Source organism: Anomalospiza imberbis, chromosome 8, assembly GCF_031753505.1.
Source record: "Anomalospiza imberbis isolate Cuckoo-Finch-1a 21T00152 chromosome 8, ASM3175350v1, whole genome shotgun sequence".
Taxonomy (NCBI): domain Eukaryota; kingdom Metazoa; phylum Chordata; class Aves; order Passeriformes; family Viduidae; genus Anomalospiza; species Anomalospiza imberbis.
In genome coordinates this window covers 24171730-24184673 of record NC_089688.1, presented here as the reverse complement: position 1 = coordinate 24184673, position 12944 = coordinate 24171730, and the positions used below count along the sequence as shown (strand labels likewise).

The following is a 12944-nucleotide window of genomic DNA, read 5'->3' as shown; positions in this document are numbered from 1 at the left end:
TTTCAGACCAAGCTTTCCCACCTGACAGCCATACAGCTCTAAGTAGGGCTAGGACTTGGAACCAAGTCCAGCTAAAATAACCGCAGTTGTATAACCCTCCTGCCTAAGAAAGGTTGGGAAGTAAATCCTCAAGAGGCTGGGAAAGCCAAAAAATACCTGAAAAGGCATAAAAAAACCACAAGGAAACTCATCAGCCCCACCAAACATGTTAAAAAAAAGTAGAAGCAGAAGCAAATCTGCAGCCACCAAGCAGTCATATAAACCCAGAGCAGCACTTAGTGTAATCTAAAGAGCTGATCTGCACTTAAGCAGCTCTGACCAGCACAGCTGCTAAATTGTTACCCTCAAACTCCCGAGTGTTTTACTAGTTTTCCTTACAGTCTGTGCTGGAACATGACAGGCAGGTTGAGTAATGTAAAAAACTACCTGTGCTGACCAGAAATTCAAGTAATAACCTCTAAATTACTTGTAAACTATTTTCATGAGTGCTCCAAACTTCAAATAAACACAGAACACAATGCAGCAGCATTTTGGCCTGAAAGACTCCAATCCTTCCAGCCTCCAATGAGACCTGAAGTGTCAGGAATGGTTTCCTTTTTCTCATTTCTCCATTCCCATCAGCTCTTGATTACCTAGCACTGGGAGAATGCTACCTTTTGAGACATAGCACACCCAGAGACATAGCACAGCATCCAGAGATGCTGTGGTTGAAAAAGCATTGCATCATAGGCTATATAGATCTATAAAGGCAGACAGAATATGTTTTTAAATATAAGTACACCATAACTAGACAGCCTAAATGGTTGGTCAGTGCAGAAATAAACCAAGGGCTGGTTATGCAACCCCTCTGATGCAGCACAGACCCAAGCTGCTGCCAGAAACAGTAGTCATATGCCACTTGACCACCCCCAGCTGTTCATTCCTACAGCAAAACTTGTGCCAACCCTGATAAAATGGGTGATGAATTCTGGGGGAGGAAAAGATAGCTGAAAACTGCACAGAAAAGCCTGGAGTCTTTGAGTCCTCCACCTGATGGATCAGCTCCTTGGCAGTGTTGGCCCAGGGGAGGCCATGGGAACAGGCTGCAGCACAGCCAAACACAACAGCCTCAGCTGGCAGCACACACACAGTCAGATGGAATCACAGTGTAGCTACAATCTTTTAACTCCTCCATTTAAGAAATGTTCCTGTCATGGAGCCTTCTACGAAATTGATTGTAATATTCCTGAATGCACTATTCTGCAGGATGGAAATGCTACTACTGTCATGTTACCACCTTGTAACCAACAGAACTAAAATCCAGCCCATGACAAAAAAAAAAAATCCCAGATAAACACTGGATTCAAATAATCCAAGTTTTGCTGAAGGTTAGTAAATACATGGCTTGGAGACACCGCCAAATATAATGGAGTGAAAATGGGACAGCACTATTCATTCTGCTTTCAGGTTCTTTGCTGTAATGCATTACAAAGGTATTTGCCCAAACCTAAGTTATATGTGAAGGATTTCTAAAAGGGATTCAACATGGAATGTACAGCCAGACAAGCTGCTGGAAGAGCTAAGGTTAGAGAAAGTTCAAGTTATCAATAAATGGGAGGAGTTATAAAGCACAAGAAGCACTTAGAAACTTTTCAGTACCTAAATATTAGAGCCTTGTCAATATTTTTTCTTCCAAACATCTTTCTAATAGCATATTCCTTTGACCAAAAGCAAACATTTCTCTGCCCCTTTGATCTAAACATTTTGTTCTTATTCCAGACCTGAAAAATGAAAGTGGTTCCCCACAACTGAATACAAAAGAACATCTTTGTTAAATATTATTTTTAAGAAAACAACCATAAATAAAGCACACACAAAAAGAAAAAGAAAAAGAAATCACACAGAAAAAAAAAAAAAAAACACTAGAAAAGCTATGGCATTTCAAAGAAACTTTTGTTTCCTCACACTTTCTTCCCAAAAATAATTTTAGTAGAATTGGACAAAGAATTTAAGAAAAAGATGTAAGAAGCAGCAAATAAACACATGGGAATAATGAATGGTTGGTGAAATCAGTGTATATTTACCAATCCAGTCTTTTAAAGTCCCTCCTGCCTTGTAGAAGATGACCTTCTTTTCAATGAGAAGAAAAAAAAAAAAGAGAAGTAAAAAAAGAAAAATTCACAGAAAATTCTCCCTACCTGGCTCAAAAATCAACTGCAGGACAATACAAAGAGGAAAAAAGTTGTAACCTCTTCACAGTAAGAAGGATTGCAAACCATAATGCTTCCCACAGGTGTCTTTCTTTTTTTGAAATAATACAGCTTAAAAATCAGAAATCCCAAGATCATACATGGCTGATGTCTCACCACCAAAATACTCAACTTCCCTGAGCAGCAAGGAGGCAAAATATATCCGCATTTATTCTTTTTCCAAAGGAGGAAGCAGAGTAGGAGGAAAGACCCGCTCATGACTGCATAACAGCACAACAGCAAGAGAAACAATTGCTCACAAGCATTCATGAACTAGTTTGGGTCCCGGCTACTCCCGTTCCAGGTTCAGAGCACAAAGCATCACACAGTGCTATCCACACCAATGGAAGCATCCATTCCCTCAAAGCTTTGGATACCATGTGGAGAGTCAGAGGCTGCAAGAATTTACAAAGTTTTCTGGGAGAAACAACCTCCCCATCTGGCAGGAAATTAATCGCTTTCCCTCTGCCTTATCATCTTCCTAAGGATTGGAGTGTACATGAAGGGCTGTGGGAGAATGGGACAGGGAAGGGAGTCATCACCTCCTCAAAAAGGAACTCGCCAACAATACAGGGATCTCATTTTCTGCCATTCATTACTCCAGCAGACAGAAATGACACAGCCCCACAGCCCTATCCCCACCCTAAAGAATGTAACCCAACTGGGTAAATGAAGAGCCAGGCAAGCAAGGATCACCAGTTCAAGCCTCCAGCCAGCATGTGTCCAGGAATATGTTCCCAAGCTCCAGCTGCTTCAGGGATCCAGAAGAGGAACTGAGCTCTTCCATAAAATCCCCTCCCCTCGACCACCACCAAAGGAGAGAATCAATAAAGCACAAGGTATGGATGAGGTGGTGACCAATGGGTTAACTACTTTTTCACTTGGGCTTTGGCATCTGCATCATCACTCCAGGGAGAGGGCTCTTGGTTTCAAGGACTCCATATATGTGTGCATGTGCACATTCATGAGTGTCTTGTACCAGGCTAAAAAAATCCAAACCAAACAACCTCCAAAAGCAATATAAACAACTGTTCCACTCATTCTGATTTTGTCCACCTCTCTTTAGGTAGGATTTTTATATGTCTCTAAAGAACTCTGTGCAGATCTGATGCTTAAACAGCAGCCAAGCTTTCAACAGCCAATTCACCCAGCACCTTCTGACTTTGGAAACAAGAATCTCACATTAGCCTCCAGGATTCAGGCCTTTCTCCCTGATTCACCCTGCAGAGAGGTCAGTTCTACTTCTCCCCATGTAGCAAAAGGTGTCTCAGTACATGCTATCATTTCTGTGCAGTCAAGATCAACACTTAGGATCACAAGAGAATTGCTAAAAGCTCCCTGAAAACATTTTATTTTCATCTCTGTTTTCTATCTCTTGCTGCTATTAGCCATCTTTATGTCAGTGATACCTCTTATTGACAGCTCATCAGAATAAAACATCTGTAGTTTATTACAGTTGGGATGAGTGTGAACCTTAGGGAATAGGACAAGATGGGTCACCACAGGGTGACAGTCTTAGCATATAATGCTGAGTAAAGCACATGTAAGTATCACTCACTCCTAAATGCACTGGTGCAAGCAAAGGGGAATCAGATGTGCTAGGACACAACAGCCAAGTGAGAACCTGCTGGCTGTAGCAGTCAGTAGAATCACTGCAATCGCGAGCAATCTACAGGACTGAATTATCATCAAATAATCATCTCATTAAGTTTCTACAAATCATTCATTCCACCAAGTGTCAAGGTTAACAAGGCTTCTGTCAATATCAATGGTTTGGCACAGAGGAATTCAATACTTAGAGATTCAACCACCACTATTATCGAAACATGCAAGAGATAAGATGTGATTGTCTCTTTTTCACCCACTCCTACCACCAGGCAATCCCTACCCCACGTGCAAGCTGCAACTACAGCTGCTCAGAAGTTTCTGACAGATTTCCCCCAGAAAAGACACCAACTGAATGTGTTTTGCAGAAGCACATTCATTCAGTGAGCCTTCTGCTGAAACGTAAGCTCCCGGTGCTCGGCCAGCTGCCAGGAGAAATCAACTCTCATATGGCACAATGCAAAGTGCATGATGCAGCTGAGTCTTCAGAGCCGGAACTATTCAGGCTTCCAACATGCACAGCTCTCCAGGCAGGATCTCTATGAACTTTGCAAAACCCAAGCATGTTCAAACCATGAGAGAGTCACATCAACTCTGTGCAACCTCTAACCCTGTCCCACCTGGGAAGTGAAGGTACTGCAAGTCCTCATGCAGCCTAAAAGCAGGGTTTCCCCAGAGCTCAGACTTTCACAAAGTAATGCAGAAAGAACCCTTTTGCAAAATTATTATTAACAGCACCATAAAGGATATCAGTGCATTCCCTGGAAAGCTTTTTTAATCTCATGTTTATCCCCCCTTTATTAATCATGTTTATTCTCACAAAGCCTGAAGAAACAAGTATTCATGCTGTTTACATCTGAGATTAAGCTGGCCATAGTTGGAGCAAGTAGACAGACTCATAAGCATTCTTATGCAGACATCTTCACAGCCAAAAATAAAGAGAAGTTGAAATATCAAACACTCCCAAGATGGCAACAGAATGCTTCCTAAAACACTAAGGTTTTCTAACTTCCCTCAAAGCATCAATTAGTTTAACAGTAATAAAAGTAGACAATAAAATCCAGCGCTTGGGATTCCCAGTCACCAAACTCCCCAAACAAAACAAATTTCTTCTTTTCTTATTTTACTGCAAACATATTTTAGGCTGTTGTCCCTAGGAAGAGGCAATACAGGACACTACTGCACCAGCTGTCACATTCCAGAGAAAACAGGACTCCCACAATTTTCCCCCACACCTAATTTTCAGCTAATAAACCACTTTCCAAACTTGAAGTCAAAGGAACATTCTCAACTTTACCACCCTGAGTTACCAAGAAGCAGCCTCATCCAACTGACAAACTCATTTAAATGATCAGCAGGAATCTACAAGCAGATTACTGTGCTTTGGAGACTGCCAGTGTTTGGCAGATCAGTTTGGAAAACGCAAAGGAAAGTTGGCTAAATATTACACAGGTGTTAATTAGCCAGCACAAGAACCTGTTTGACTTCATGCTGAGTTAAGGCAAGGTTGCTCCAGCAAAAATCCTTTACCTTGACTCTGCTAAAGGAGCAGTAACTCTTTAAATCACTCAATTCTCGTTGTAAGATCACGAACACTAGAAGTCTCAGTGCTCAATAACCAAACCCCTTGCTGAATCAAAGGTTGGGAAAATTGTCTTCCTCTGAGGAAACAGTATAATGAATCAGCAAGAATACAACTCTACCACTATCTTCTAGAGCAGAGGAAAGCAGAACTGCTTAAACTAGCATCTCTGAGACACCTTCATGCTAACTATCTTCTGTTCTTGCAGCTCTTTGATCCCCTGTGGGTACAGTAGAATCCAAACAGTCACAGAGAAATGCAAGACAATTGTAGGCAGTCACCAATTTGGGACAGCATTAATGTCATAAACCCCCTGCTATCAGCAATAAAAGAATGTTCAATACTTCCTAAAATTTGACACGTTTGAGATTTTAGTTCTGCTTTTTTTTTTTTTTTTTTTTACTTTCTGTTTGTCCAGGTCTCAACATTTCCTGTTCTGGCTGGGGCTAGGGCACCTCCCCACTCCCCCTGTACTAGCCTTCAGGTTTTTGGGAAGCTCTGCACTTGGTTATGGCTTCGCAAGGGAGATGAGGCACTTCATGGTGCAGGCTGAAGTGGCACCAACAGCACACTGAATACAGGGCTCTACACTGCTCCACACAACAACCCTTCTTAGCTGAAGTTAGTTTTGAACCAAAAGTTGACTGGGAATTTTTGCTCCAACTGTCAGACCTTGATGCTGTCCCAATATCCAGAAGATAACAGCCAACAGGTAGGAGATTTCTCCAACCTGTCTGCATCCCCTTTTAAGAAATCCTGTTCCCAGAAGGACCTTCCCTGGCATTCCAGCATTCTCCCACCAAACACAGCAGCCAGGCCAGCCAGCAAGCCACCAACAAGCAGGTGTTACTCTCCAGTGTACCTCCACTGTGCCTTGCTCTTGGCACACTGCCCTGTTCAGATCCTATGATATAAAAGTCCAGATTCTCCTCAGAACAAGAATTCTGCTAAGGCAAAAGACTGGGTTGAGGATGGATCATGAGCCTCTCATAAGAATGGCTGTTTAAAGGAAAGAATTTGATTCACTGGATATCAAAGGTTTTAAAATTGTCTCACTAGTCCTGTTGGAAGTGATACCAAGTTTAAAATTGTTTATATAAGTTTAGTCAGGGTTTTTGTTCACCTTTGCCCAGGGGGAGGGGAATTTAAGTTTTTCCTCAAAGGATTATTTCACCACTTGAGGCTTGATAAACTTAACATCTCAACAAACTGGGAGTAGCTCAGAAGATGCACAAAAGGTAACGACCATCACTGAACATCAACTCCAAATCTCACCCCTGGCATCTGGTCTGAGAAAAGAGAGATAAGAGAATGAGAACCTAATTAATATTGAAAGCAAAGGGATTGATAAACAATAGGAAACAAAAGAGTGATATCTCTGTAACTTAGGACCAGGTGAACATTGAACCAATGAATTCCTATGGGTTTTGACTGTATAATTATCTGAAAAATCTAGTAAAAATCATGTAAGATGGAATGATTTTCTCTGCACAACCTGGGCAATGTGTGGATGAAATTATTTCTGTTGCACATCCTGGCCAGAATAAAGTAATGCCTTGATTCTCTAACTCTAAAAATGTTGTTGAAGAGTTTTTGTTTTTTCCCAGTTTCAGTGACAATGCCTAAGGAAGTCCACTCTAAGTCAGAACAAGGGTCCATTTAACCCACAGTTCTGCTTTGCCACAGTGGTAACTTCCAACACCTAATGCAGAATGAAGTAAAGGTAAGTATACATACCATTAACCCTAATATTCTCACAGTATGTGGTAATTTTTCATCTAAAGAGATTATTAGAGTTTTTTTCTCGTGACTGAGTCTACAAAAGACCAACATGACAATTTATTATAGGTGAGCAAAAAAATCAGTTTCACCCTGCAGTGGCTTTATTTTCAAGACCACAAATGCCATGAGGTTTCCTCGGCTCTTTTGCAATCCTTAAAGGACAGCTGGCTTATTACATTGTCTCTAGCAAGCAATGTGGAATCTTGTAGTCTTACAGGAATTGGTGTTCTCTGTCCCCATCCTGTCCAAAGCAGATAATGAAAAAACATTGTACATCTGCATAGATCTGGCATGCCATCTATCTGCAAAAAGCACTGCTGGCTGCCTGGATCACATCTGTTTAAAGATCCATTTGAGCTTTTCCATCTATCTGGTGTTTTGAAATCACAGGGTACAGACAGGCCAATTATGAACAATTAAGTTACCACACGTAAGAAATTACTGTTTCTCAGATGAGCAGAGGTAATTTGCCATATGCAAACTCACAGCCTAGTCCCAGTGGCCAAGAAAATTGGTTTAACTTGTATTTTGTTCTAACACATTTTGCTACCTCTTTGCAAGGGAGTAAAGGAACAGCCATAATCAGCTAGCACAGCTCAGGGTATCAACTTTTATCTGTGTTTTAAGAAGGTAGACACAAGTAACTTGTTCATTCCTATGGTGAAACCTTTAGAGATTGTCAGTGTTACTCAGCTCCACCTCAGCAAACATCTCACACTACACAAAAAAAAAAAAAAAAAAAAAGTTTCATTCAAAACAGAAGCAAATTGCTATTTAAGTAAAAACACAGAGGAAAAAAATGCAACAGGGAAAAAAGAGATTTACTTGCTACTTGTTCCTCCTCTAATTAATTAATTCATCAGCATATCTTAAACTAGGCATTTTCTTTCCAAAACACAGAAATTGAGCATATGAATAACTTTAGTTTTATGTCAAAATAGACTTATAACTTCACTTGCTTACAGTAAATTACTTGGAAAAAAAACCCCCACACATTATTGAGGAAAATGACTACAAAACAACCACAGCAGACTTGGCTACAAGATGAGATAGGAGCAGGTGGAAACATCCTCAGAAATACAGGAGTCGCATAATTTGAGGGTCAGCTCTAATCCCAGGAGGGTAAATGGGTCACAGCAAAACATGAGAAGAACCAACTGTACAGAATTTATCACTCAGTAGCATCCCGGCTTTGGTGCACATTAATCAGGCTGTGAGGAGAGCCAGGGAGGAGGCAGACATGCACATGTGGTTGCTATGGAGTTAAAGGCTCGAAGGAGATACATGGAAACAGCACAACTGCACAGAGCACGGTTAACTCTTAAACTGCCTCTATCTAAACAGCTCCCTGGCCAGCCAAATTCATGAATACCCCTTCTAAGAGAATTAGTTTACATACCCAAGAGCTCCCATGAAGACTCAAAGTCCAACCAAAGTCCACCAAGGGAGAATAGTTGCCCCACACTAAAAACCAGGGAGTTGGACAAGGAGAGAGGACCATGCTTTGTAGCACACAATCTCTGCTGTGTTTGTAGTTTAATACTTTGATCTGTCACACACCAAGGAGCAAAAGTAACTGTTAGAGATCCATGCAGAGAATGAGTTACCCCAGACAAAAAGTAGGGGCATCACCATAAAATTTAATACATCCATGGTTCTGAAAAGTTACAAGTGTGCTGAAGTCCTAAGAAGCCCAGACAGATCCCTTCCCCAAGAGTGCACATCTTTAAAGGTTTGGACTTTTTCTACCCTATGGCATCATTCAGCACTGTTTGAAAAAGCCACCACACTTGCTGATGTGAGCATACAAGACTCACATATAGGCAAGGAATGGGATGAGGCTGGCACAGGACATGCTTCTTGCACAGACCTCGTGGAAGACAATTTCCTGAAGTAAATGTTTAGGGATGGGAAAAGGGTTCTGGGACAGTAGGAAAATGAGGTAAAAATCCTGAAGACAGTGACAAACACGTTGGAGCTGATGACTGAAGTAACAAAGCACATTTCATGGATAATCCAACCAGCTAGCTACTTCCAGATCACAAGAAGCTGCTGCACATCCAACTCCCTGCAGAGTTTCCTAGCAGGGGCTGTCTGTGTGTGTGTGTATATATACATACATGTAGATAATCAGCAAAGTTTCTATTTTCTCCTCCTACTTAAGGGAGTCTTTTAGTGAGCAACCTCCTACACTGCTATTTTTACCTGCTCCTAATCAGTGTGTTCTTAAACATTGAGAGACTCTGAGAAGAGCAGTTCAACTCCTCCAGTGCACAGCCCACAATGCACTGAGTAATATCTGAGTGGCAGCTCTTCTCCCATCATCCAGGAGAAAAGAAATTTTTTCTTCTTCTTTTATGTCTTGTAGAGCACTAGGGAGAGCTGGTGGTCAAGGCCTGGGGGATCTCGTCTCATTCACAGGATGCTGAGCTTGAACTGAAGGTTCTTTGAGCAGAGATCATTAGCACTACAAGAAGTCAAGTAGAGAGGACTGGATCCAAAGTCAGAGTCTTAATCTACTGGTGCAGTAAATAATAATACTGAAAATAACCTGAAAAGCTGGGCAAACTCTTTTACTGCATTACTTTCTCCTCTCCTTTTTAGCTCCTTGCACCATAAAGGTTTCACTTTTCACTTTCAATGAATCATCATTGCCAGACCCAAAAATGCCTGATGTCAGCCTCAAAGTAGGCATTAACCTGTGGACATAATTCCCAAAAGACCAGAGTGCCTCAGTCCTTCCAAGGAGTCCTTGAGATTTATTGTAACAAGACACCCAAGAACAAGGAGATGGCACCAAATCCTGATGCCAAATGACAGTTCCCTAATCAGTGAGGTGCACTCTCAGCTCCTCTAAAGGTCTTTATCAGATGCTGTTTATTTAAGAGGGGCCATTTTCAAAGCCCAACGCTGCAGAGGTGATGTGTTTGCATGGGCAGTGGTGACACCCTCTGTGCTAGCACAATACCTGATCAAACTTTTTCTCTCCTCATCCATTCATGCAGCCTTGTTCTGAAAGCAGATGCTAAATTCTTTCTTGACTTTCAAGAACAGATAGATCTTCCTTTGAAATAATCATTAATTCACCTGATTCCACAAGCCATTTCCTCTCTTGTAGCAGCATTTAATTAAAAAAAATCCACTAAGGCCAAAACTACCAGGGGCAAAGCATACACAGAGAATCAGCTCACAACACTCACAACACAGAATCAGCTCCAGTGCCCCAAAATGCAACCACACTAAAAGTCTTTAAAGACAGTGCCAATTACTTCAGAAATGTTGCCAGCAAAACTAACTGGTCACAAGCAGTCACCGTGTTTGGGAAAATGGCATCTTGGGCTGCACAAGAGTGTTCTGAGCAAATCTCAGCTTCCTGTCAAGGAACAGGAACGTACATTTAAACCTCTGACATTTTAAAAGTTGACCCTATGGATTGATTGTACGCAATTCAATATAAGAATTCAACACATGATACTTGATATTTAAACTTCCTATTTCAGATTATAAATGTTGACAGATTTATCTATGACTGCAGTTGACTGGAAAGTATCTGTCCTCCTATTTCAAGTTTCAACCTTTTCCCTGTTTTTTTAAATATTTATCATACAATTTTTAAAGTTGCTCAAAATACTTAAAATATTTTTTCTAGTACTGAACAAAAACAAACAATCAAAGCAATTTCCTAATCAAAGCAATTCCCTAACATTTTTTCATAGAGTACTTTGTCATAAAGTCCTTTGATTAAAGCTGAAACTTTTCAGGAAATTTTCAATTTTCTTGGAGAATTGATTGAAAATCATGTCAATACTAATTCTTAAATCTCTCTCCTCTCCCATGAGTCTTATACAGACTCATGATATTGATTTTATTCTCACTTTAAAAGTAGAAGTACATGCAGTTGAAATCTTTAAGTAAAAATTCTTACTCAACATTTGTCATAAAACCAGTAAACAGTAATATATTAAAATTTTTAAAAATTTTTAACAGGGCTAAAAATATTTTTCAATGACGTCACTTAAACATGAAATAAACATTCTTTTGAAAGCAAAATCACCTTAGATAAAATATTAATAATTTTTCATTCTGCTTTCCTCTATATTTTCTTCCTTCTTCCAGCTGCAAATAGAATACAAGTGATTTTGGGGATAATACTTTGGTATAAATTTTTAAGACATAGTTTCCTGACAAAATATTAACACTGCTTATTGCAGTTTACTTCCTATGAGCATCAACAGCAGTAATCATTAGAACATGACCAAAGAAGTTCAAGTTCACTCAGGGCTCTCTTGCCTGGAACAAAACAGAGACAGTAGTTGGTATTCTTCAAATTCTCTACAGACTGCAGTCCATTAGGATTTATTTAAGTAAGAATAGGGTAACACCACTGAAAGAGAATGGCTTAACTCGGAGGGGAATAGCTGCACGGGTCACACTCCAGTCCTCTGGTACTTCTTCATGCCCTGCATTCAGGGCTTGCTGCAGCTCTACCACACACAAAGGGAACTGCACTGGGACAGAGCCATCCCCCAGCACCTGATCCAGTTCAGGCCCTGCTGGATACACACAAAGAACTGGCTGGTGCTTTCCCCTCTTCCCAAGAAATTCATGCGGGCAAGCAGACCATTTGCTCTTCACAGTTTAAGCAGGGAAAACTAGAAAGCAAGAATCACTTTGTTTCATTCACATTCACTGTAACGCGCATATCAACATGTAAAACAAACAAGACATTGTCTGGAATTTCAGAAAAAATTGATGATATCTTTACTGAGACAATCATCACATAAATGCATTTCACAGCCTAAGGCTCAATGCAAGTGACAGCTAAAGAAAGATAAATCAGCTCATGTTTATTTTTTCAGGCAGCAGGGCTTCAGACCAAGCCTTGGGTGGTCACAATTACATCACAGTATCTTGCAGTGGTAAGCAAAACCGGTCTTCTAGCATGTGGAAGCAGGCTGCCAATTTCTGGTGGCAAAAGGTAAGCAACAAACACCAGAAACAAGTGTGCAAATAAACAAGAAGGAGGCTTTAGCTCTCTGGAGCAGTTATAGGAGTCAAGGATGGTATGTTCACTCAGCACATCATCTGCTTGGATCCCTCTATTTATATTCAAGAGAGATTACATACAATTAGTATGTTTCTATGAAACCTAATTAATATATTTATTGCCATCACTTCTCTCTGACAACCCCCTGCACAGAAGTGAAAGTTTGTTTACTACAAAGTTTTGCCTGTTTGAGCTGAAGTGGTTTTCTTTCTCACAATAGATTATTACACTCTGGAAAGCCAGTGAGACAAATCCAAGTGTCTGTGACCTTCCTCTGCGCAGTCACTATGGCATATGTCTGATACCATCAGAGAAGCTTCTCTGAGGTTAAACAGGGCATGACTTTCAATATTTCTCCCATGATAATGTGTAGTGAAAGGAGTTCAGTACTCCGGAGCAGATTTTGGTGGCTCACTGCCAATATAGTTAATGGGAGCATGGGACCCAGCAAGCTGAGAGGACCATGGCCTCAGCGTGGAGGAACATTTATCCATGCAGACCAAAGGTATGGCACAGGACCACATTCCTCCCCCAGACATGAAAACTCTTTGGGAAAGATACTGACCCAAAAATTGCCGACATGGGGAGTCCTGATCTGGGCACTGCTTTCTGTAGCTCTACTTGACTCGGTCCTCACTGTCATCTTCCAGCTTGGCTCCCAAGTGTTTCATCTCCCTAAGCCACCCAACCACTACTAAGA

At 40.8% G+C, this 12944-nt stretch overlaps 1 protein-coding gene across 2 annotated transcripts in view; it reads right to left on the bottom strand.

Annotated features, from left to right (window-relative positions):
* Window positions 1-12944, bottom strand: part of SORCS3 (sortilin related VPS10 domain containing receptor 3) — a 265160-nt gene that overhangs the window by 231330 nt on the left and 20886 nt on the right. The gene's annotated exons all lie outside the window — the stretch shown is intronic.